The 26,396-nt window shown below is 44.2% G+C and overlaps 1 protein-coding gene across 2 annotated transcripts in view; it reads left to right on the plus strand.

Moving 5' to 3' along the window:
• Window positions 1-26,396, plus strand: part of PLXDC2 (plexin domain containing 2) — a 424,228-nt gene that overhangs the window by 365,650 nt on the left and 32,182 nt on the right. The window lies entirely within an intron of this gene.

Below are 26,396 nucleotides of genomic sequence, written 5' to 3' on the forward strand. Positions count from 1 at the left end.
ATCCTTCCTCCTTTTTCTATGGAATCAAGTCCCTAGGTTCTATTTCTTCTCTCTTCGAAGTTGTTGAGAGTTTTGCCATTGACTTCAGTAGAAAAACCATTAAACCAATAAATACAGATTGAATATACATTTATGTCTGATCTGGCAGTCACTAAAGTCAATGGAATGTCATGCATTGTCTTCAGTAGCCCATGCAGTGTAGATACAAAGTATTTGAAATTACAGGACAAATTATATTCCAGGCTGAGGGATTGGTGCATGGTATGCACCAATCCCTCAACCTGGAATATAGTTTCTCCTGTAATTTCAAATGCTTTGTACCTACACTAATACCAAGGGAAGCTGTACTAGTCCTGATTAGCTTATCATTAGAATGTGCATTGTTCTTGTGTCATTTGGTTTGCTTTCTTTGCACTGTGATTATTCCTTGAATGGATTTCCTACGTTATCCCCCCATTCCCATTCTCCTTCAATTAAATATCCCCTCTCTAAATTGAAAAAGTGATGGTATATTGCTTCCCATCTATTGTTTTTTTTCTGGAGAATATAATAGTTACCATAGTGCTTAGGGTCAGAAGGGACCTAAACAGATCATCAGGTCCGACCCCCTGCCTCGTGCAGGAACTGGTGCTGGGGTCATATCACCCCAGCCAAATATCTGTCCAGCCTCCTCTTGAAGACCCCCGAGGTAAGAGAGAGCACCACCTCACTTGGAAGCCAATTCCAGAGCCTGGCAGCCCCAACTGTAAAGTAATGTCTTCTGATGTCCAGCCTGAACCTTCTCTCTAACAATTTGTGGCCATTATTCCTAGTAACCCCAGGTGGTGCCCAGGGAATCAGAGCCTCCCCTAATTCTCACTGGTTCCCCCCTGGTGAGTTTGTAAATGGCCACCAGATCCCCTCTCAGCTTTCTGTTGTGGAGGCTGAATAGGTTCAGATGCTTTAGCCTCTCTTTGTAGGGTCTGCCCCACTGCCCCTTGACCATGCGAGTGGCCCTCCTCTGGACCCTCTCAAGGTTAGCCACATCCCTCTTGAAGTGCAGCACGCAGAACTGAATGCAGTACTTGAACTGTGACCTGACCAATGCCACATAGAGGGGAAGGATCACCTCCCTGGACCTGCTTGTGATGCATCTGCAGATGCACAACAAGGTACGGTTAGCCTTACTGACCCCTTCCTCGCAATGGCGGCTCATGTTCGTTCTGGAGTCAACAATGACTCCAAGATCCCTTTCTGCCACTGTGCTGACAAGAAACTCTTTACCACCCTACAAATAAGGGCAGTTCCAAATTATATATATATATATATATATATATAATCTCTAAACTAAAGTTTGGTGGTGGGGGCGGGCAGGTTTAATAAATTGAAGCTTTCTCCCACTTTGTTAGACAGCCATCAATGCCATATTGTCTTGTCTCCCCTTGCTTAAGATCTGGGAATCAAATCTCAGCCAAACAAAACACTAAGAAAGGGAACTGTGCTTTCACATTCTGACCTATTTTGTGCAGTGTCCCAGGAAGATTCATTGTACAGTTTTCCTTAAGTTTACAAAGGCAGTTTTCATGCATATAGCTGCTATATTTTAGAAGTTAGAAACTAACAAGTGACCTGATTATAGATTCACTTTCCTTGGGCTGTTTCTTTATACTTGAAATAAAAAAAAGAAGAAAAAACAGGCTTCAAACAGCATGGAAGCAATTCTATTCAATAGAATCTCTCCTTCACATAGTAAACCTAGCTTTTAATCTGGGAAGTTTGTCTTGATGAATCTTCAATTATGCATTGAGTTTTACAATAACCCTTAGATTAGACTCAGATAAAACCTTGGTAGCTGCAGGCCTGTTCTTTGATTCACTGTGATTTTGTCAGGCTTTCATAAAGAGTAGTCTATTCCAGGTCAGATGAATATGGAGTCTTTAACTTTCCTGGACTAGATTCTGTAAAATTCTAGTCAAAAGAAACTTCCTAATGGAAAACTATTTTATCAGTCAATAATTAAATTAATTTTTAAATGAATGAAATTCCACTTTAGCTTGCACCCATTTCTTCTTTCATTCCTCTTCCATCTCTACCAGTTATCCAGATATGCATCTGAGGATTTTTTATATATTTAATACAGCCAGCTTGACCATCATCATTTTGGTAACAATTCAATTGGCTTAAGTCTCCAAATTTGAAAATGCTTCTTAAAGGCTTACAAAAAGTTAAAGTTGTTAAATACAACTTTATTGTATTTAACACTTTTACATACAAGTTATATATTTTTAATTATAAAGACTGGTAGAGCTGTTGTTGCTCTTATTTTACTTTATCTTTGGGTGTATAACAACTAGCTAATTATTTCAAAAGACACTAGCTAATTTTTTACAAAATAAGAAAGCAGTTGGCAGTAATGATAAACTAAATGCTTTCATGGAACTCTTGGGTGGGTGATTTAGTATCATTCATTCAGGAAAGCTGAATAAGGGAAGTGAATAGCTTGTTATTTCATCTAATTAAATCAAACTGGTTTCTACTGTACCAAACCAAATAATAGACAATTGGCTCAAGTTTCCACACATTTTTGACCTTTTTAGGTAGCTTGCTATGATTATCTGCTTGTTGTAAGGTGTTCACTGTCTTGATGCTCACTGTTCACTCAAAAAGAAGGAATGCAGGTAGGACAGTGGGTTTATAAGCAATTGTTGCCATTTTTCATTAGCTAAAGTATCTTCTTAAAGAAGAAACTTCCTTTTGAGAACTGTGGCGCTTCACAGATTCATGGCTCTCAGGGAGAACTGTACTTGTTCATTCCTACATAGTTCTCTGGTGCAGAGAGTTAGAAAAAAAGCTGTTATGCTATTCGAGTCCTACTGCAGTTAACAATATAGGATTAAAACTAAAACTTGCTTGTAAAGAAATCTTCTACTGGCCATCACTACACCCTAAAAGAACATAGTGGCCAACACACACAATCCAGACTTGAATAATACTGTCTGTATACATTTGTTACAGATTAAAAAATACTATAAGTTTCGGCTTTTTCAAAGAAGCCTAAGGGACTTTGGAACCCAACTCCTATTTGAATTGCATGTCTAACTATATTAAATCCTTTGAAAATCCCAGGCTAAATGCCTGCAATCAATAATAAGCACTTGGGGAGAAGGGGACACAGTGTAAATGCATCTCCCAGAAGTCTGAGCCTCGCTCCAGACTAGTACCCCAGTCACAACTGTAAATGGTCACCTTGTCACTCTCTGGGGAGCTGCAAGTAGCTAGACTGGATATCACCTCAGTCCCCTCTGTTCCATTTGCTTCAGATCCTAGTATGACTTAACCACTGTAGCCTGATGAGTTAATAAGCTCAGGCAGACCTTTTGATGTTTTTGATCTGGTCCCTACTTTCACGAGCTGCTGCTGCAATAGCAAACTGGGGCTGCTCTTGCTGCCAGGGTACAGAATCTGTAGAAGTGTGGGATGATTTTGGCATCCCTCCTAAATTGTGCCCACCCTTCATTATACTACTGCCAAGATTCACAAGGCATGGACCTATATATCATTCAGGTCTTAGCATACTTGCAAGAAGTATTTCCTTCATCCACTGACTAACCTCTTGAATTCTTCCATGATTTTTCATAAAAGAATGGTATAGTTTTAAACTTAGTCCATCCTTTGGCAAAATTCTCAATGAGAAAAATAATTCTCAATTATTTAGCTTATTTTTTACAAATCCAATTCTATATTCTTTAACTGTTTAAAGGGGTGTGGGTTGTACCTGTGTTGGTCTAAGGACATAGGCAGACAAGGTTCTTTGGGTGAATCTAATATCTTTTATTAGACCAACTTAGATGTTGGAAAACAATTTTTAAGCAAGCTTTTGGGTTTCAAAAACCCTTTGTCAGGCTAAGGAAGTTTCAGCAGTTGATGTGTGCTCTTCCTGGATGGAATGAAAAGTAAAGAAGCCAGAGGCTGGGCTAGTATGCATACAAGATAGGCAGTCAGTGAAGATGTAGATTGAGGAGTCAATGGGTGAGAGACAGGCTGGGTGGGGGGGAGAGAAGGGGGATGAATAGTGGAGAAGTACCTGGGAAGTCAGATGTCAGGCACGTTATAATGTGTCATGAATCCAATGTCTATATTTAGTCCATGATTTTTAGTATCCAGGAGGTTGATGAAGTGGAGTTCATAGGTTCGTCTCTGGGAAGTGCTGTGTAAGTTTCCTTTGAGGATCAGGACTGAGAGATTGGAGAGAGAGTGGTTTTGTTGTGAGAAATGTGTCCCCACAGGTAACTGGGTATTCCTGTCTTTGATGGATTTCCGGTGTACATTCATTCTGGTGCGCAGTTGTTGTTTGGTCTCTCCTACATATTTTCCATCAGGGCATTTGGTGCATTGGATGAAATATATTACATTTCTGGAGGTGCAGCTGTAAGATCTGGGAATGCTGATGGCTCTGTTGTGGGGTGTAGTAATGGTGCACTTCTTGAGGAAGTCTTCACAATCAAACCCTTGCTATACTTAAGATATATCAATGACATCTTCATCATTTGGGCTGAAAACCTGCAATCTCTGATTGCATTCCATCAGAAATTCAACAATCACCAGCTGCACCCATTAACTCCTCAATCTACATCTTAACTGACTACCTATCTTGTATGCATACCAGCCCAGCCTCTGGCTTCTTTACTTTTCATTCCATCCAGGAAGAGCACACACCAACTGCTGAAACTTCCTTTGCCTGACGAAGGGTTTTTGAACTCAAAATCTTGCTTTAAAATTGTTTTCCAACTATTTAAGTTGGTCTAATAAAAGATATCAGATTCCCCCAAAGAACCTTGTCTTAACTATTTAAAAACATTTGAGTTCTGACATAGTTGCAGACTTTATGCAGTATGTGATAGCAAAGAACTTCCCTGGAGGAAAGCTGACAGAGTATTCCACTGTTCTTTATTTTGTTGATGTTTGCTGCTCTATACTTTGTTTAAGAAACATTCTTATCCAGAAACAGCTTCAGGGAGATATCATTAGTGATGGAAATAACAAGAAGAAAAAAATAAAGAAAAGCAATTAGAGCTCACAGATAACAGAAACAGTTGGTTGGGAGGTTGAAATGCAGTAAAAGGTTAAGAATGGGAAGGTGTGGCTTTGAGGCCACAAGTTTGTCATCTTAACTGTCAATTAGAAAGATGGGGTTGGTGTGGGATGGGGTGGGGAGCTCAAAAAATGAACAAATCAAAAAAAGCTTAAGTCAGTCTTAAAACTCAACCTGATTTCCAAATCACAAATTGCAGTCTAACAAATGCTACGTCACTTTCCTATTTCTCTGTTAACTCAAACAATTCCCAAGCTATTTCTACTCTATCTACTGACTTTGTTCTATACAATGAGTTTGTATTCAAGATCAAACTATGTGAATGAAATTTGGATTAGTGTCTTCAAAGATAATCCCAGAACAGTTTAGTTTTCTTCAACCATTCATGAAATGTGATCAGAGTTGAGATATCAACCACAAGTGTTTTGCTAACTGCAGTCTATTGGCTTCCACAGTTTCAGTCTTTGTGCTCAGAAAGTGAAGCCACATTCTACACAAGAAATAATGGAATCTATAAAACAACATTAAATTGGCATTGTCCATGTGTGCTTTTAAAAATGTTCTTCTTTTTCAGAAGGGCCTATGAATCAAAAATATTGAAAGGGAAACATGTATAGCCTATTATTAAGAGATTTCTCTTGCTGCTGTTCGATATGTAGATAAGAATGTGATGACAGCCATTCTAGCAAACACAGTTGCATTGGATACTTCCAAAGCCCAAGCCTTTACAGCATGAGATAAAGAGCCACCCTCTGTGGTTGTGAGCTGTAACAGAATCAAAACAACTGTGTATCAGATAGAGAGGGAGGAATTTACATCCTCTTTGTGTGACTTATGCAAAGTCTCTGCTAAAGGAATTGCAGACAATGAGTAATGGTCACTGACTATATTGTAGACATTACAGGGCAGCACCATCCTAGTCAGAGTTCCAGGTGATATTTCCTCTAGATAAACAGTAGTTATCTGCACTAGGGACAGATATTCAAAAAGCCTGAGTGAATTGATTCAATCTTTGCAGGTTAGTCTAACCTGGCTAGGCTGAACCAGTTTGTAATCAGACAGACATTCTCTCTGGACTGAGGAAATTCAGGCACATGCCTGCAGTGGTTCAGGCTAGAAGCTGGGGGTGCTAGAGCAGCTCTCCCTTCCATTCTACAGGGCTGAGCTGAGGAGGGTGTGGCCAGGCCCCAACTGGATTAGGGAGGGGCTCCCCCCCTCCTTGATAGCAGAGCATTTATCAGGTCTATCAGCATTTAACACCCCTTTAAAAAACAAAGCCTCTCTCATTAGTTCAAGCTCTTCTTAAACAAAGTAGGAATGGAGGGACATTACCAGCTGAGCTGTTGATTAGCTCCAAAAAGCCCTAAACTGACACTGCTCTGTGCCACAGCATGGATTATAGGCAGTATGTGGTCTGCTAGCTAATGCTGAGGTGTCTGCGTAAGGCAGAGGGGACAGAGGATGCCTGCTTATCAGGGAGTGGGGAGGGAAAGTGGAAATCAAGAGGAAGCCATGCAGATGCTGCTGGCCTGCAGGTCTCTGCCAGAGCTGCAGCCAGGGAGTAGAGGGGAGGGGAGGGGCCAGCCCAGCTCTCTGGAGCAGAGAGCCCTTCCCAGCCCAGAGAGCATGCACTGAACATCTGTTCTGTTACAGGTTTAAACCAGGTTCTGATCACTTAAATCGGTTTATGTATAAAACCTGCTATACCTGTATGTGTAATAGGTTTGTGTGTAAAACCTGTCCCTAGCCCTGAAATCCTAATGACTACAGCCATTGGGTTTTGTTATCCCATCCAGTCCTTCATGTAAGGAATTAGATGTAATCAGTGCTTATAAAAGTCTTCTCCCTATTTTAACCCTTACTCTATCCAAGGGCCCTCATTCATTCTTTGTCAGTTGCTCAAGAATAGACTAGACTAGAATAAAAAAGAAACATTGAAGAAGATTTATACTCTACGAAGTTGTGTCAGACATATATGGGAAAATTGAGAACCTCAGAATCAATTTCCACCACTAGGTTCCTAGTAACATCAGCAGCCAGTGATTTTCTGACCAAACAAGTGTTCAAGGAAAAGTGAAACAAATAGCCATGATGCCCACCCGCTGCAATGGAAAAATTCCCCCACAGTCTTTAAAGCCAAGAGGTAACAGATACCTGGATGACAGTGTGCTACTTCAGAACTCTTGCCTCAATCCAAACTGATCTACCTAATTCTTAAAATATAAGGGGAATCTTTTCTCCATCACATTTTATAAACATTTGTCTAATTATTCCATTTATGTTTTCTGAGACAAAGCATAGGCTGCTGGCTTTTTAAAAAATACTTTCTTAATACTGGACTGCAGTTTCTAAATAATTATTTTAAAATTCTATATATCCTGTGCAGTGGGGAACAGGATCTAACTGCATTCCCACCAACAGGTAACATATAAGTAATGGGGGCTACTGAAGCCAGTTTATTATTTTGCAATGTAAATAATGACTTGTCAAACAGATCCAGCTTAAGATCTTTTAACAAGATAGTAATTAACTTGTATCACCATTGGAAGTTATGCAAACAAGAATTGGCTTTATATATTTTCAACTACTTTTTTATTGTTTCAATCTTTGTTCATTATAAGGCTCTTTGGCATGCAGTGCTGTCTGTCTCAGTGAGTGCAAGCTGTACATTTTAAAATTTTGCTTGTTTTTGCAAAGACTAGTTTAAATTCTCAGCCAGAAGAAAAAAAGTGCTGAACTCATTCGTCCTAGGAAAACAATAAACACAGATTAATAATCTTTAGTTTCAGGAAATTTAATCTGGTAGCCCTGATAAATTGCTTTTGCTTTAGTTTGTTTCATGGTGCTTTGGATTGTACTCGGAAGAGCCTTTGACTAAAGTATTTGGGCTTTCTCCAGAATTTTCACATCTCATCTACTGTACACCAGCTTTGCTGTCATCATCATTTTATTGCAGATATTACCACACTAAATGTGGAAAAAAAGGAGTAAGAGGCTCAGAGAGTATATAAAGGCTTTTAAAAGTAATATCACTTCCATTTCCTACCTAGAGACTGATTATCAGATTCTGGCTTTAATCCAATGGACTTGTCTACACACATACATTTGCCTGGTTTAAGTAAAGGTGTAATGTTAAAGCACATTAGCTAAACCAAGACTACTCTGTGGTCACATGTGTGGGTATCTTGTATCCATTTAATCCATTTCACACTGGTGTAGCTTGTCTGCTAGATTAAAAAAGATGTTAAAAAGAGAGTTGCACTGGTATGAGACGTGTCAACGGCCATGTGTAGACAAAACAGGAGCCCTAATTTGAAGTGGTGGGTTTTAAAAAAACACTGTTTAAATTTAGGGCTGATTAAACTCCCATGTTGTGCACACACCCCACTGACTCCCTGTCTAGTGGAGATGGGAGGGCAAGCTGACAGCAGGCAGAGTCCCTGGGCTGCGGAGGGGGGATGAAGCTTTACTCTGTGGCAGAGGCAGCCTCCCCACCCCCCCGTCGGCGTCCACAGGCACCTGGCTTGAGTGGTTTCAGTGGGCACCACATCTGCAGAAGGAAGCACTGGCCCCCACACAGCTCAGGCAGGCAGGCAGGCTCCATGGGAAGAAAAAAAAAAAAAGATTAGGCTCACCACTTTCCTTGGGCAGAACCTGCTTTTCTGGGCTGCTGCCAAGCTGCCTACAGGGCTTCCTGCAGAGCCGTGGAGCTGCATGGAGCCCAGTGCTTCAATCTGTGGCTGTAGGGGCAGCAAAGGAGTTTTAGTTTGCTGTGCCCCAAGTAATTGAAGGTGCATTACACCACTGGATTTCCTATAGCAGCTAGAATTAATGTGCAATACACCACCAAGGCATGCAAACACCGACATCATTTAAGTGGTGGAAAAGCATTTAGCCAGCTTTAAAGTGTTGTGCACACAAGCCTCTCATTTAATCTATGCACAGCCAACAGCTCCAGTCCATTTAATCCTGGGATAGGCATGTCCCATGGTGTTCTACCTGGAGCTTTCTCTATAGTTATCATTGCTACAACTGGTGAGTTGTTCAGGTGGTTATAAAGGAAAGAATATTTTGAAGTGGTGGTGAGTGACAAGTGAGACTACAACTTCCACCTGAGTTAGTGTCCTAAAGCTCCTACTTCTACAGGGCGAAAGCACAAGTAATGCCTCCAGGAGCACCAGAGACAATTTTAGAAAGGAGTATCTTGCTCTACCCAACTCTTATTGCTTAACTTCAAGTGCAAAAAAGAAAGAATGCCTTGGCCAGGCTCCTAACCTGACTAGCCTACCTCCTATTAGGAGTAAGAGCACAGCCAAGTACCTCACCAGGTTTAATATCACAGCATATAATTGAGCATTGTAATGTCCCAATTAGACTCTCCAAGTTTTGGTACAATTTTACTTCAGTAGAATGTAGTCATTTGTACCACTGGGCTATGTCAGTAAAGTGCTGGCAGTAGAGTCACTAGTGAACCTATTTCAGAATCTTTTTTGAGCTTACTCTGTCTAAGCCTTGTTGAGTCCAGCCCCCTCTCCATAGGCAGGAGTCAGCTGGGATCAAGTGACCTCAGCAAGAAAAATATCCAGATGTTTTTTGAAAGAGTCCAGAGTAGGTGCTTGCACCACCTCTGCGGGGAGTCTGTTCCAAACCCTGGACACTCACACCATAAAGAATTTTTTTCTTATGTCTAGTCTAAATCAGCCTTCCTGGAGTTTATGGCTGTTAGACCTTGTTATCCCTTGGAAACCTCTGGTGAACAGCTGTTCTCCCAGGTCCTGATGTACCCCTCTGTCATGGGATGGGGTCCCTAAGGATGGTTGTGTTACCCCTAAGGCCCCTTGACCGTGCCAATTTGGCCCGGTGGGCACTCTCTGTTCTCACCCGCCATGTCTTGATGTATTTTTCTAATATAAGGAGGCTGCCTTCACATCCTGTTGGACACAGTCTTGATGGATTTCCCTGAACCCCATGGGTCCCATTTAAAAATAGGTGTCCCGGGACACCCCAGCCTTATGGGCTATATGCGTGGCTCCAACCACCCCTTTACCATGCCCCAAGCCTTGCAGATGGTACTGATGTTGTCTGGTCTAGGCCTTGTAATTTGGTCCCCTTGTCCTCCCTGGGCTCTCCACAGCCCTGGCCGCACTCTGCACCTCACTGGCACCGGGGCCTGTGCGCTCCAAATGCTGCGCCCTCTCTGGCACCAGGGTCCCCACACTGCAGTGGGCCCCCAATGAGGCCTCCTCCTTCCCCAAATAGCCTCACCCAGACCACTGGTATTATAAACAGAAATCAACATGCAAGCCCCAAGGCTATAACATAACTTAAGCTGCCCAGCTATAACATAATTTGAACCACACAGGGCGTGCTCTGTCCCTCAACAGTACCGGAAGCTGCACTGGGGGCAGTCAAGCCTCTCCCCTTTGCTTCCTCTGGGAGAGCTCCTTCCCCCTTGGCTGCTGGCAGAGAACTGTCTTCCTGGCTTCAGCCCTGGGGTTTATATATGAACCAGGCCCTGCCCCTTCTGGTCAGCTGACCGCTGGCAGGCTTCAGCCAACTAGCTCATCCTGGCTGCCCTGGTAACCGGCAGATGGGGCACCCAACTGACTGCAGTTCCAGCCCTTAAAAGGAGCAGGACTCCGTAGTGCCCTGCGACACCTTCTTATATAATTGTAGGCTGCTACCAAGTGCCCCCTGAGACTTCTCTTTTCCAGACTGAAGAGTCCCAAATCCCTCAACCTCTCCTTGTATGGCCTGCCCTCCAGGCCCTGGATCATATGAGTGGCTCTCCTCTGGACTCTCTCAAGCTTTTCCACATCCCTCCTGAAGTGGGGGGACCAAAACTGGATGCAGTACTCCAGCTGTGGCCTCACCAAGGCCGAGTAAAGAAGAAGGATGACATCCCTGGCTTTGCTTGAAATGCATCGGTAGGTGCACGCCAGAGTGTGGTTTGTTTTGCCAGCTATAGCATCACAATGGTGACTTGTATTCATCATGTGCTCAGTCAGGACCCCAAGTCTCTTTTTGTCATGGTGCTAGCAAGCGTAGCACTGCTGAACTTGTAAGTGTGCTGAGGGTTCTTCCTACTGAGGTGCAGCACCTTACACTTCTGAACACTGAAAGCCATGTGGTTTTGGTCAGCCTACCTTGAGAGCTTGTCCAAGTCAGCCTGTATCCTCAGGCTGTCCTGTGGTGTGACTACCCTCCCCCATAATTTGGTGTCATCCATGAACCTTGCCAGTTCGCATCTGACTCCCGACTCCAGATCATTAATGAAGATGTTAAAGAGTACCGGCCCAAGTACTGAGCTCTGAGGGACTCCACTGGTCACCTTGTGCCACATTGATTTACTCCCGTCAACTAGTACTCTTTGGGTCTCACCCCGTAGTTACCTAGCCATTGGACTATAAGATGATCAAGGCCACAGTTCATCAGCTTAGCCATGAGGACATTTTGGGGAACTAGGTCAAAGGCTTTCTTGAAATCCAGATATATGACATCCACGTCATCTCCCTTGTCCAGAGCTAATGTCACCTAGTCATAGAAGGAGATGAGGTTGGTCAGGCAAGACCTGCCAGCCACAAAGCTGTGTTGGCTGGCCTTCAGAAGCTTGCCTTCCATTAGTCTGGTGTTGATGGATCCCTTGATAATTTTCTCCAGGATTTTTCAAAGGACGGATGTCAGACTGATTGGTCTTTAATTCCCTGGGTCATCCTTCCTCCCTTTCTTGAAGACAGGGACTACAATGACTCTTTTCCAGTCTTCCAGGATCTTGCCTGAGCATCACAAATTTTCAAATATCTTTACCAAGGGGGGTGCAATGATGTCTGCCAGCTCCTTCAAGACTCTTGGGTGCATTCCTTCTGGGCCCAAGAACTTCTGAATGTCCAGTTTCTCAAGGTGTTCCTTCACCTGATCCACATCAATTTTGGGCCTGCCACCTGCTCCCAGGCCAGTTCATGTCCTTTCTGACAGTGTGATCCCCTTGGGAGGGTGAAAAACTGATACGAAAAAGTCATTTAGGAGATTGGCCTTTTCTTGGGCATTAGATGTCAGCTGCCCCATTTGATCCTGCAGGAACCCAGTGCTATCTTTGTTCTTTTATTACTTTCCCACATATCTGAAGAAGGACTTTTTGTTGTCCTTGATCCCCAAAGCTGTCCTGTGTTTGGTTTGTGCCTTGGCTTTTCTGGACCTATAGGTGTGGGGGAGTGCTGAGTAGTCCTCTTTGGTGATGCTTCCCATTTTCCAACTGGAGTAGGGTTTTCTTTTGAGTTTAATGAGGTGCAACAGTTCCTTGTTCAGCCAAGGGGGCTTCCTTGCCTGTTGATCACATTTCTTGCAAAATGGAATGGTTTTCTCCTGTGCTTCAAGGATTATGTTCTTGAGAGATGACCATTCCTCATGTATTCCCTTATCTAGGGGAGTATGGCCTCTAATTGCCTGACTTACCAAATCTCTGAGTTTGTGAAAGTCAGCCTTCCTAAAGTTAAGGATTTCTGTTTTGCTGAGGGCTTTGCCTGCTCTTCGGTGAACTGAGAAGGTGACCAAATCATGGTCACTGTCACGAAGCTTCCCCTCAATCCTCAGATTGCTCACCAGGTCCTCCCATTTGCCCAGGACCAGATCAAGCAATGCCTCTCCCCTAGGCGGCCCATAGACTTCCTGTGTTAGGTAGAGGTCATCAATGCAAGCAAGAAAGCCACATGACCTGTCAGATTTGGCCATGTGCTCATCCCAAGTGATGTCAAGGAAATTGAAGTCCTCCATGATGATCATGCATCAAGAGCGCGTGGCCTTGACCAGTTCCCTGTTGAATTCCTGATCAAGTTCTTCCTCTTGGTGGGGAGGTCTATAGTAGACTCCTACAAGTATGTCACCCTCCCCATGTTCTCCCCATATTTTGACCCAGAGGGTCTCAAGATGCCTTTCCTGGTTAGAAAACTCAGTTTGCAGGGAAGTGAACTGATTCTTGACATAGAGAGCAATGCCCCCAGCCCTCTTCCCCAGACAGTCTCTCCTGTACAAGATATAACCCTCCAAAGCAACAGACCAAGCATAGGTAGAGTCTCACCAGGTCTCTGTTATCCCTACAAGGTCATAGTCATTTTCACATAAGAGAAGGGCCAGTTCCTCTTGCTTGTTTCCCAAGCTCCTGGTGTTCATGTATAGGCAGTTGAGTCTGCCACGAGAAGCCCCATGCTTCCCTATGGGGTAAGGTGGGACCTTTCCTTGGGCTGTCATCAGAGCAGGTTCCCTTTGCCTGCCCAAGTTAATAGTTATGTGGCTGACATGACCTGGGCTAGAACTGTTAATAGATCGCCTGCCCCCCAGTGGTTGTTGTTTAAAGTGTGTGGCAGAGCCAGAAATTGAACCTACATGTCCCTGTTCATAGTTCAAAGTGCTTTAACTGCAAAATGATCTTTTCTCCCTTCTGTATAATGGAAAATGCATTTTAAAACTGAGCCATAACAGCATTAGCCATTATGCAGCCAAACAAGGTACAGTAGTGCATACAGTGCAAAAATGTTAACAAATGTTATGGGAATTATTCCATGCACAAAAGCAAGGAAGTCTCACTCTCTCATAGCGAAGAAGCAGAAAAATCCAGAGCATTCAATTCCTGCAAGAGGCAGTGAATGCATTATCAAGAACTGCTTGATTTTGAGATCCCTCTCTGCTTTCCCACCTTTGCTGCAGGTAAGATGATAAATTCTCTGTTTGGAAATCTGTGTTGTATACAGAGGTCAAACTTAGAGAATAATATATTTTCCCTGTGAAATAACTAGCTCCCTGTAATCCTCCCCCATAAGTAAATGGGGCCCCAGAAGTAGTTGCTTCTTATAGTGCATCAAAAGCAAAATAGCCCTGCTAGCAGCGCTTAGCTGATTGTAGGTAGTCTACCATAATTACTGAGGGATACAGCTGTCTTGCAGCTTTTTAAAGAATAACCTGTAAATTATGCAGTGAGAGGAAAGTGTTCCTGTTTTATGACTGCCTGAAGAGAAGAGGGAAACATGTGAAAAGAGACCTTGCTTCATGCCTCCTAGAAGACGATGTTGTGGCAAAGCACTATTTAACAAGTATTTGAGATCTTCTGAAGATCACTAGGGAGAGGGAGCAATTGGAGCAGTAGAGAACTGGAATCACCAATCGGGGGCAGTAGACATGATGTTCACCTAGGTACACCAGGGTATTAGATTGGAATTGTAGGAAGGAGAAACAGGCTCAACCTGAGAATGTTCCAGGGCCATTGCTGGCAGTGAATTTTATTACCCTAGAAAAGACCCTGAAGGGAAATGATGAAAGTGATCCTTGCTTGGATCACTTAAAGCATATTGGTCAAGCACTAGAAGAGAGATGTATTAATGTTATTAATTTGGATTTGGGCAATGCATTAAAAGGACCCATTCTGAGCTCTAGATCTCCTTGTGGTAATATTAAGACCAGCCCAGAAGCATTCCAAAAGCAGATGTTAATCATCCTAAAACTCAGCCTTTCTCCCAAGGGACCCAGGATTGGCATATTAGGGTGCTTTGCACAAATAGGAGTGACTTTCAAAGCTTGTCAAAAATGTTGCTACAGCGCTACTCTCATGAAACAAGAGAATTCTTAGGGAACAATTATGCATTGGTAGAGGGAAGTATTAAATAACCTAAGAACTGTATACCTTTTAGAATCTTCCAGTTCCATAATAGTTGTGTAATTGAGGGCTGTGTCACATGGGTCACTTAGCACGTTTTATTTAAATCATAGAAAACCTTACTTTTCCATATTAAAGTTAGAATATGTCTGAGAAGTTGCATGATAATGTTTATTATGATCTCTTAAGTGTAACATGACATGGTGCGTGACTGCACTAGAGCCCATTCAAGACCCATGTGGTGTGGTGGCTGGGACTGAGAACCAGCAAGCTGTGTTGCTATTATCTCCATGAAGCATTCATATGATAACTGAACATGTATTCGAAGATATTCCTTCGCTGGCAAGTTCTAATTTTTCCATGATACAATTGCTCTTTGCATGATAAAATCACATTTAACATGTTGTACTGCTTGAACATGTGGATGTTGTGCTTTAAATGCAGCTAACATGTCCTAAGTGCAACAAGGCAGGGATACCTTGTAAAAGGTGGGCCCATTTAAAAAAATCTACATATCAGCAATTATCTTGCAAAGTGCAGTTCTGCTCTGAAACTGGGACTATGAAAATAGGATACTTTCCCGCTGGACAGGTTTGCTCTTTTGCTTTGCCCACTGTCACTTCTGTTTAGTTTGCTGTTAGGCTTTGGGATTGGAACTCCAGATAGAAAGGTCCCCATTTTCAAGAAGGGGAGGAAGGCGGACCCGGGCAACTATAGGCCAGTCAGTCTCACCTCCATCCTTGGCAAAGTCTTTGAAAAAATTATCAAGGCTCACATTTGTGAGAGCCCGGCAGGACAAATTATGATGAGGGGAAACCAGCACGGGTTCGTGGCAGGCAGATCATGCCTGACCAATCTAGTTTCTTTTTATGACCAGGTTACGAAACGCCTGGACACAGGAGGAGGGGTGGATGTCGTATACTTAGACTTCAGGAAGGCCTTCGATACGGTATCCCACCCCATACTGGTGAACAAGTTAAGAGGCTGTGACTTGGATGACTACACAGTCCGGTGGGTGGCGAATTGGCTGGAGGGTCGCACCCAGAGACTCGTGGTGGATGGGTCAGTTTCGACCTGGAAGGGTGTGGGAAGTGGGGTTCCACAGGGTTCGGTCCTTGGACCGATACTCTTTAATGTCTTCATCAGTGACTTGGACAAGGGAGTGAAATGTACTCTGTCCAAGTTTGCAGATGACACAAAGCTATGGGGAGATGTGGACACGCCGGAGGGGAGGGAACAGCTGCAAGCAGATCTGGACAGGTTGGACAAGTGGGCAGAAAACAACAGAATGCAGTTCAACAAGGAGAAATGCAAAGTGCTGCACCTGGGGAGGAAAAATGTTCAGCACACCTACGGCCTAGGAAGTGACCTGCTGGGTGGCACGGAAGTGGAAAGGGATCTTGGAGTCCTAGTGGACTGCAAGATGAACATGAGTCGGCAGTGTGACGAAGCCATCAAAAAAGCCAATGGCACTTTATCGTGCATCAGCAGATGCATGACGAATAGGTCCAAGGAGGTGATACTTCCCCTCTATCGGGCGCTGGTCAGACCGCAGTTGGAGTACTGCGTGCAATTCTGGGCACCGCACTTCAAGAGGGGTGCGGATAACCTGGAGAGGGTTCAGAGAAGGGCCACTCGTATGGTTAAGGGCCTACAGACCAAGCCCTACGAGGAGAGACTAGAGAAGCTGGATCTATTCAGCCTCCGCAAGAGGAGGTTGAGAGGCGACCTTGTGGCTGGCCATCAACTTCTCACGGGGGCACAGAAGGGAATTGGTGAGTATTTATTCACCAAGGCGCCCCCGGGGGTTACAAGAAATAATGGCCACAAGCTAGCAGAGAGCAGATTTAGATTGGACATTAGGAAGAACTTCTTCACAGTTAGAGTGGCCAGGGTCTGGAACGGGCTCCCAAGGGAGGTGGTGCTCTCCCCTACCCTGGGAGTCTTCAAGAGGAGGTTAGATGAGTATCTAGCTGGGGTTATCTAGACCCAGCAATCTTTCCTGCTTATGCAGGGGGTCGGACTCGATGATCTATTGAGGTCCCTTCCTACCCTAACATCTATGAATCTATGAAAGCTCTTTGGGAAAACTACCTATAATGTTGCATGCTTATAAAGCTATTCATAAGCTTTCTGATGGTACAGTCACATAATAATAATGTTTAATATTTCTAAGGCAATATTGGAGAGACATCCTGCTTGTTTAGGACATTAAATTAATATTATTCTTAAATTAGTATTAATAATTCATTATAAAATTATTGCATTTTTTATAAAGCAGCTGTCCATGCTTCAGAATCAATCAGAAAATATTCATTTAAATAGTCCTTACCCAGTTGTGCCAATCAGCATTTTGTCACCATCTTCAGTGAGCTCATAGTAACACAGGACTTGAAAAAAGCCCCCTGGGATCTTGAGTCCAGTCCCCTCCATTCACAGCCATTCACTCAAGTGAAAGTTGAAGCAAGCCCAAGGTTAGTCAAATAGTTCCAGAGAAATGGCCTATTCACATGAGGGCCTCCCTGTCCCCCAAATGCATTATATGGTCTGTTTCTGTAACATCTACATTTTAATAGTGCACTGACTACTGGTCCTAAAGAACAGTGTAAGTAAGAAAAATGCTTTATCACCCTTAGGGGCTAGAAAGTAGGAATAGGAATACAAGGCTGGAAGGGACTGCACAAGGTCATCTAATCCAAATCCCTGCTCAAGGCAGGATCATCCCTTCCTAAACCATCCCAGCCAAGCATTTGTCTAACCTGCTCTTTAAAATTTCCAGGGATAGAGATTTCACAATTTCTCTAGATAGCCTGTTCCAAGGATTGACATCTCTCATAATCAGAAAGTTTGTCCTAATCTCCAACCTAAATTTGCTTTACCACAGATTGAGTCCATTGCTCGTTGTCCTGTTCCCTAAAGCAATATAGATAGGAGAAAATACCCCGTTGAGGTATTTGAAGACTGTTTTCAACACCCTCCTCCCCCCCAACCCCAATCTTCTCTTTGCCAGATTGAATAAAACTAGCTCGTTCAGGCTTTCTTCATAAATCTTGCCACGAAGGTCCCTAAGCATTTTATTGCTCTGTATTTGACTCTTTCCAAAATTTTATAGCCTTCTTGAAGCTTCAGGCCTGAAACTAGACACAGTTCACCAGAGCTGTATAGAGCAGAAGAAACACTTCCCTTGACTTGCAAGTGATACTCCTGTTAATATGCTTTTGGCTCATGTTCATTTTATATAGTCTAATGTGATCCCCAGCTTTCTGCAGTACTGCAGCGTAGCCAGTTATTCTCCAGTATGTATTCATGCATACAGTTATTCCATCCCATGTGTAGGACTTTGCATTCGTCCTTGTTCAATCTCACCTGATTGAATGCTGACCATTTCTCCAATCCATCTAGGTCATCCTGGATACTTTACTTAGTGGCATACTATACTCTGTGCCTCGGTCTATAGTACACACTTCTGCCAGCATTGCTGTGTTGGTAAAGGATTTGAAGACATGTAATCCTTGATCAATGTAGCTAGACTAGTAGAAGCAAACATCACAGAACAGTTATGCCAGCAGAATGGTGTATTAATCTGCATATTATATACTGCTTATGGAGATTTTACAGTACGAGTAAAGAGGGCAGCTTTGCTAGCATAGCACCATCTACACTAGGCGTTCTCTACCATTATAATATACCAGTACTTCTATACTACAGCAACTGAGGCACTGAATGTCTGGACTCTGTCTGGCCTTTGGATACTGTCTTAATGGTCTAAAGTTGGGGATGGAAGGTCTGGGCAGCCTCCACTTCTCCATACTCCTGCCTAGGCCCACACGTCAAAAGTCCTGATGACCTCTCACACATACACCATGTTCCAAAAGGATTAACAGTGGCCTACTACATTTCTATAATAATAAAGTGGTCCAGGGTAGATGTAGCCTTACTCATGTAAGCAGTCTTTAAGTCATCTGAATAGCCCCATAAAATCATTCTTTTTCAATCACCATTAAAAATACATCATAATGCTGCCACATGGCCTAACAGCAAATGCATTTTTAATGAAGTATTCACAAGAGAATAATTTTAATGTCTTTCCTGTATTCCTTTGTTACCAAATTATGGCCGTATCCTGAAAACCTATTCATCTTGCACAGATAGGGGAGTAAATTAGACAGCTGGGAGGCCTCTTGGCAAATGAGTGTTTTGTCACATTTAGGGCTTGAAGCTGTTATACTTAGGCAATGTACATACCACAGACTTCTACACTGACACACAGGTGTGTGAAATAAAATGCTGTATCATTTTATTTTAAATGACACAGCATTACAGTGAGAGTGTACAATTACAGTGAGAGTTGGGAGCAGGATATTTTACAACCTGATCTAAAAAATGAGAACAAAAACAGTAAAAAGAGATTATTTGTTTCAGGTGAAAGAAAAAAGGTAATGCTGAATCTTGCCATCTCTTGCAAATTGCAGAATTCTTTAGTGTAGCTCTTTAATTCTTCCTTGCTTCCTCATCTGGGTTTGGGGCTTACCCAACTGTTTCTTCAGGGGAGAGATGGTTCCCATCTAAGAAGTAGCAGCAGACCCTTTAAGATTTTCCCTCAGCCTTCCTTTGTCTCCTCTTTACAGCTGTGCTTTATCTTAATGTGTTTCCTTCTTATCTTATCAAAAGTCAGATTTCTTTGCATTTTCTTTCTATTGCTTACTAATAACATAATAGTAATGAAGCATAAGGGGAACATGGCATCAGCCTTAACTATGGAGTAAAAACTGTAGAAAATCCTCTGAATGATTAGTTGCTATATGATACAAATGTTTTACAGGGTATATATTATTTCTTACCAAGATCTTCACATAACTAAGTCAATTTGGATATTTTCTGTTAAAAAACATTACTCCCACTGAATCATGGATTTCATGGATATCATAGACATTAGGGCTGGAAGGGACCTTATAAGATCATTGGATCCAGCCCCCTGCTCATAGGGCTGGAAATCAGCTAGGGTCAAATGTTCCCAGCAAGATAAGCATCCAAATGTTTCTTAGAGTCCAGAGTAGGCACTTGCACCACCTCTGGGGGGAGTCTATTCCAGGCCTTGGGGGTTTGGGCAGTAAAGCAGTTTGTCCTTATGTCCAGCCTAAAAATGTCTTGGGGGAGTGTGTAACTGTTGGACCTTGTCATCCTCTGGGGTGCTCTGGTGAACAGGCATTCCCCCAGATCCTGATGCATACCCTTTATATACTTATAGACTGCCACCAAGTCAGCCCTGAGCCTATGGGCTCTCTTAGAATCTGTCTCTATTTCTAATATTTCACTGAATATTTTTATGTATTTCTACACTGAGGAACTCAAAGGAGTTTGTCTGAACCCAAGGAAAGCATAAGGTAAAATTTAAAAATATTGAATTTGAAAAACCACAGTCTTTCTTTAAAATAAAATAATCAGATATGAGGACATTACAACAGAACTAAATGAAAACATTGTTTTCATTCTTCAGCTATTTCTTGAAAAAAATTCCAAGAAAAGGGCACTGGCAAGAATTAATATTTTAGTCATATTTTAATATTTTTAAGAGCATATAGTTATCTGCTGTTTCCTTCTTGCTATTCAGTAGGTGCATCTGCACATGTATTTGATCCGGGGTCAGTTTACTCATGAGTAAGCTACCTGCAAGTAAACACCCCCAGGCAGGCATCTACACATGCAGGGAAGCAGGAGCAGATTTGCTGCTAATGGCAGCAAACTGCTTCTGCTTCCTGAGGCTCTGCAGTGGGCCCCTGCCACCATCAGGGTAAGCTCTAGTCCCCCCTGGATGCTAACCTAGGGGCTGGCAGGAAGCAGCAGGCCAGGAGACAGCTGTTTCCTGGCCAGGGCTAAGACATTACACCCTGCCCCTAGAAGCTGCCTGTTGCCATGTGGGGACAATGTCCCCCTGCCCCAGCAGCAGGGAGCTCCTGCCCCAGGGTCCCCAATCAGGGGCAGGGGTTTGGAAATAGCTGCATGGGACAGGAAGGTCTCAACCATCTTTCTCTGGCAGATTGGTGCAGGGAGCTAGGGCCTCCTTCGCTCCTGCAGCTCTTTCCAAGCCCCGTGCCTCAATCACCCAGTTGGGGCATGGGGATGGGACCTGCTGCTGACTACGACAGATCCCAGCCCCCGCTCTGCAATTGCAGGACAAAGGCTGGGGAGTTTGTTTGTTCCCCACTCAGCTCTGTGAGCATGGAGCTGGATAGGGAACCAGCTGGGGAGTTTATTCCTCACCCAGCTTCATACTTCTGGAGCCAAGCAGGGAATGAGCTCCCCAGCCTGTCCCCCACCCAGCTCCATGCTTCCAGAGCTGGGTGGGGAACAAAATTCCCAGCCCCCAGCATTGGGGAGCTCCCAGCACCAGCTTCATGACCTCAGGGCCAGTGTTGGGAGACCCTTATCTCCCAGCACCAGCTCCATGTTGTAGGGCCAGCACTGGGAGACCCTTATCTCTCAGCGCCGGCCCCACAGCCACAGAGCTGGCGCTGAGAGATAAGGGTCTCCCAGCACTGGCCCCATTGTCATGGACCTGGCACTGGAAGATAAGGGTCTCCCAGCCTCCCATTTCCCAATTGTGATCTTGGAGCGGGGGACTTGGCACTCCCTGCTGCTGGAGCAAGGGAACATAGTTCCTGTCTGGGCTCCAGTGGCAGAGCCCGCCCTGGCAGCAGGCAGCTCCCAGGGGCAGGAAACAATCTCCTGCCCCCTGGTGGCTGGCTGACCGGGAGCAAATTTGCTCCTGGTCAGACATCTATACAAGTGCTACTTCACTGCTACTAATTCAAAGTAAATTTGCTACTTGCACTTGCAGGTAGAAAATTTACTTATGATTAGTGAGATTGACTGTGCAGTAAGCATGTGCATGTGTAAATGCACATGCTTACTGCACAGTAAACTACACTATGTAGTAAAGCATCTTGTGCAGACACGCCCAGTATGCAATAAAAATCAGACTGACCTGCAGATGTGAACATACTCTTTTCATTTACAGGAGTTGTAAATAAAAGCATTTCTAGTTATAAATAAGACACACAGGTCTGCAACAAGCATGCATAAAGCAAAAGAAAAGGAAATTTAGGAGGAAATTCCTTTTGTGAGAGCTGCCACCAGAAAAGGATTGGTCATCAAGACAAATATCATCCCTGAAGGTTTAGCGGTGCCTGGAATAGCAGATGTGCTGTGATAAGCTTAATAAGGTTTTGCACCTGAAAAAGTTCTCAAGTTTTCTTTCACCCATTTTCCTCTGTGGCTTTTTAAAGAACTGTCAGTTGATTTGTGTCAGAGGAAATTTTCAAAGTTGACAACGTTGTCTCTGGGAAAGCAGAGTGCAGTCAATTTCTCAAGTATTCTAACCTTGAGGTCAATGAACTGAATTTTGATTATGGAAATGACTAGTTACTTACTTACTATTTTTTACCATCATTTAGAAAGCCATTTACTTATATTTTATGATTTTTATTATTTGCTGTTCTGATCATTATTTCACTGCACATGGAATGCTTTGCACTATGGGCAAGTAGAAATACACACAGGCTGTTGTCATCAATATCATCTAGTAGTGACAGTGTGCTCATTTACAAACCTGGATGCTAAGCACTGAAAGAATACAAATCAAAGCAGATAAATTTGATGGCTCCTACAGACTGTTTTGGGCCTTTGTTGACATACAGCATTCTTAATATGCATGTGGAATATGATGATCCCCATTCAGCCATGACTCAGTGAGTAATTTGTATTATTAGTAAATTGGACAGAAAATGGGTATAAGTGGTAAAGTAGTTTTATTTGTGCAGATCTGGAAAAAAGTATAAGACAGATGTAAAAGACAAAGCAACTACTAAGAAGCCAGACATCTTTTTGTCAGATCACTACATTGGGGCACCTCATGAACTTCTCATGACCAAAAAGAAGGGGTTTGCATTTTAGCACAGGGCATGTAACATAAAGCAGGCCTCTCCCACTGGCCTCTACATTTGCATAGTGCTTTGAGAATGTAAAGTATGTGCAAGTACTAACTGCTGTCTTCCTTATTACTGTGCATGCATTTCAGTACATAAACTGAAAATTACAGTTGAAACTTGTATACATTCGTCTAATCTCCTTTTCATATATCATTTAGGGTTTAATCCAATGAAGGACTTGCATGTCTAAGTTTCACATGTCTGCCCCCACACCTAAACTTCGTGGTGGGTATCGAGTCTCCCTATACAGTGCATGGGGAGACCTAACTGCTTCAAGATGGGCTCCAAAACCCTGTATACTGAGCAGGAAGGTGCCTAAAGTGACCAGTTAAAATCTACAGCATATAATCTTCTCTGGGTTAGGTACTTACAACCTTTCAGTCAAAAAACTGAGCAAGGTTCATATTTTTCTTTTTAAAAATGGCTGTTAGTGGAAGAAGTGGTGATGCCTCACTTATGTAACTGTGTAACATGGAAGATTTGGTGCTGACACAATAAGGTTCCTGGCCTGGCTTGCCACCAGGCTCTGACCTCCTCACCCTCATTTCTGGGCTCTGTGGGTCCTGCCCCCTCATTGGTCCTGCCACCTTACAAACTGGCCATGACTTGATGTTATAGGGTGCTTGTACACATGATAGAGTTTTAGTCCTTAGGACTGCATTCTGCACCCCCTAAATTGAAACGGTGAGTTTCTCACTGAAATGGTGGGGTTTTATTTTTCTGTCACTGTTGTGGCAATCCTTTTTTTTTCTGATTGAAACTGTCCACAGCCATTGGGGGTGAGCTGCTAGTGGACCAAGCGGCCCCTGAACTGCGGGGGGCTCTGGTCCTTCCATCCATAGAAGCAGGGACCTCTGGGGATGCCAGGGTGGGCTGCTAGCATGCCAGGTGCTGCCTCAGCTCAGAGGCAACACCCAACCTGATCCAACTCTTCCCTGAACCCAAGCTGAGACAGCACCCAGCCTGCTAGCGGCCTGCCTGGGCAATGCCAGGGGGTGCAACCACCTTGGAGGAAAGGACCAGGGCCCTCCACAGCTCAGGGGCCACTTGGTCCACTGACATCTCACCCTCCAACCTTGGGAGAGGCAAGCAGGCTCCGCCAAAAAAAACAAAAAAAAAGGATCATGCCCCTTCTCAATTCTGCTGAAGACAGAAGTGGCAAGGGGCTCAATCCTTTTTTTCTGTGGAGCCTGCCTGCCTCTCCCGTGGCAGGGGAAGGCAGCTAACTAATAACTAACTAATTTTAAGCCCCCAAAACTCTTGCACATATATAATGTGATGCCATTAAGCCATATAGAGTGACATTTTCATCATGTGTACATGGTATTGGCGTCAGGTGCACAAACTCCCAAAGGTTCATAGGGAGGCTGCCCCAGGAGGCAGATGCTGGTTCTGAGTTAGGTCCTTGTCTGAACCCAGGCGTTTTCAGACTTAGAATCATTTTTAATCTGGCTGCGTTCCACAACCCAGGGTGCACCACACTACGACCCTAGATGGTCAGGCCTCAGCTCCAGCTTAGCTCTCTGTGGGCTCTGGGCCACTCAGCCCCTAGGTACACCTCCTTTACACTCCTCTCCCAAGTCTTTGCTGCCACATACCTAGTCCTCTGACATGCCGCAGTCCTCCCTTTTGAAACATATTTGGGATACTGCCCCCACACACCACCCCAGATCTCCAGCTCCTCAGAGCACTCTAAACTGCGTACCTCTGCTGCACACCAGGGGCCTCCAATATATCTCTTACAGCTACATCGGTCCTTCAGTTCAAACACAGATCAAAAGTATGAGCATTCACTCCTAAGCATAAGGCTTGCCAAGCACAAACTCCCCTGTCAGGGTTAACTCTCACCCCAGGGCAGGGGTGAATGGTGCCTCCTGAGTCGGGGGGGGCACAATTTGTGAGTGGGCCCGGGGGTGGGCCAAAAACCCCATATCCACTCCTATACTTGTGTGCCGCAGCTTAGTGCCCCTTCCCCTCCCCCCCCCCAACATGCCACCAGCCTGCACAGCAAAAAAAACTGTAGCAAAAATACTGCCCCACCTTTGTGGGCCAATCCCAGGTGGGGGCACATGCCCCACTGTGCCCTCCCTATCAGTCGCCTGTGCCTGAGGGTACCACAAATGCAAAAGGTTCAAAGTACTTATCTTGTGTCACTCATAGCACAGGGTCTTTTCCACCCTTCTGTGGGACAGTCTTTTCCTCCAGGTAGTCCAGACTGGCTCCCCCCTGGGACTCTTTCATTGTTAGCTCCTGTAGCCAGACTGCCTGTCCTAGGCTAAGCCCTGGGCTTTTGAGCCTCTCCGTCAGACACCTGACCCCCTAATTCCACCCTAGTCCTGCCAGTCACTGCTTACACACGTGCCAGGTGGCCATCTTATTTAGGTCTCTTTTTACTGTTAAATCTGTACCCAGGGGCTGGGCTGTCCAGCAGGCCGTGGGTTCCCTCCCTGTTTGCCTATTGATTGGGGTACAAGGCTTGGGAAGAGAAGACAGTTTCCAGTTCCCTGATACGAAGAATGTTTCTGTATTTTATCCAATGAACAATCTGTGTAAAACCATAGAAAGCTATCTCAGGAGCAGGAATTAAAACCCAGATCTCCCCACTTTCAGATGAGGGCAGTAGCCAACAGTCTCCAGCATCATGCACGCTCTCCCCCTTTTCTCAATAAATACTGCAGACTTGGCTGTGCAGTGGCCAAGCTTCAATAAGAGGGATTGAGAATCCCCCAGCCAAAATTGTCTGCAGCTAGATAGTTAGGGCTTTCTGGTAGAAAACATGGGTTTGAATCCCTTCAGTGTGATGAGGGAATTGGCCCTTGCCCTTCCATATCCTGGCAAATGTTTTAAGAATTAAGCTATTATCTGTATATAACAAGCTGACCTTGTCATCAACAAGTGATAAAAGGAAGCTGTGACTGCCTGTGTATTTTGTGAAAAGTCTGATACATCCCATTGCAATCTGTTAGGTATACTCTGAATATACCTACTGGATCACGGCACTCAGGAGGTATAGGCAAAGATGTACTTAATTCCTGTATCCTGATCGGTTTGAGAAATTTGATAGAGTGATTAGATGCTAAAATGGCTAAAGCAATACCATGTCTCTTTTGCTTCTAAACCAGGGTTGGACAAAATACAGCCCACAGGTCAGATCCAACCTTCCAAGGGATTCTATCTGGCCTGTGGCGGGTCCCTTGGCCCCACCCAGCCCAGGCATGGAGGGCAGCCAAGCCCATGGCATGTGCGGTAGAGCAGGGGAATCACAGCATCTGGACTCAGCTTCCTGGCAGCCCCTGCAGCGGTGTCTTCTTCCAGTTGCTGCCACCTGTGTTGTCATCACCACTGGACCCAACCCCCTGCCCAGGCACCCCAGCCCATCCACCCTGTACCCACTGCCAGGCTGGGGCCAGGACTGGGATCATGGTGCAGTGACAGTGCAGGGCTGTGGCCTGGGGCAGATCGATGATCCACCCCCCACACATACCTGCCTACTGAATTGGCACCCATTGCAGGGACATGTGAAGAGCAAATCACGGCAGATCATGTCACATTTCACTGCCTCATGATCCCAGCCATGCCTGTGCACCCTGCTCCTGAATGCTACTCCCTACCTGCCCATAGATTCATAGATGTTAGGGTCGGAAGGGACCTCAATAGATCATCGAGTCCGACCCCCTGCATAAGCAGGAAAGAG

Source organism: Alligator sinensis, unplaced genomic scaffold (assembly GCF_000455745.1).
Source record: "Alligator sinensis unplaced genomic scaffold, ASM45574v1 scaffold221_1, whole genome shotgun sequence".
Taxonomy (NCBI): domain Eukaryota; kingdom Metazoa; phylum Chordata; order Crocodylia; family Alligatoridae; genus Alligator; species Alligator sinensis.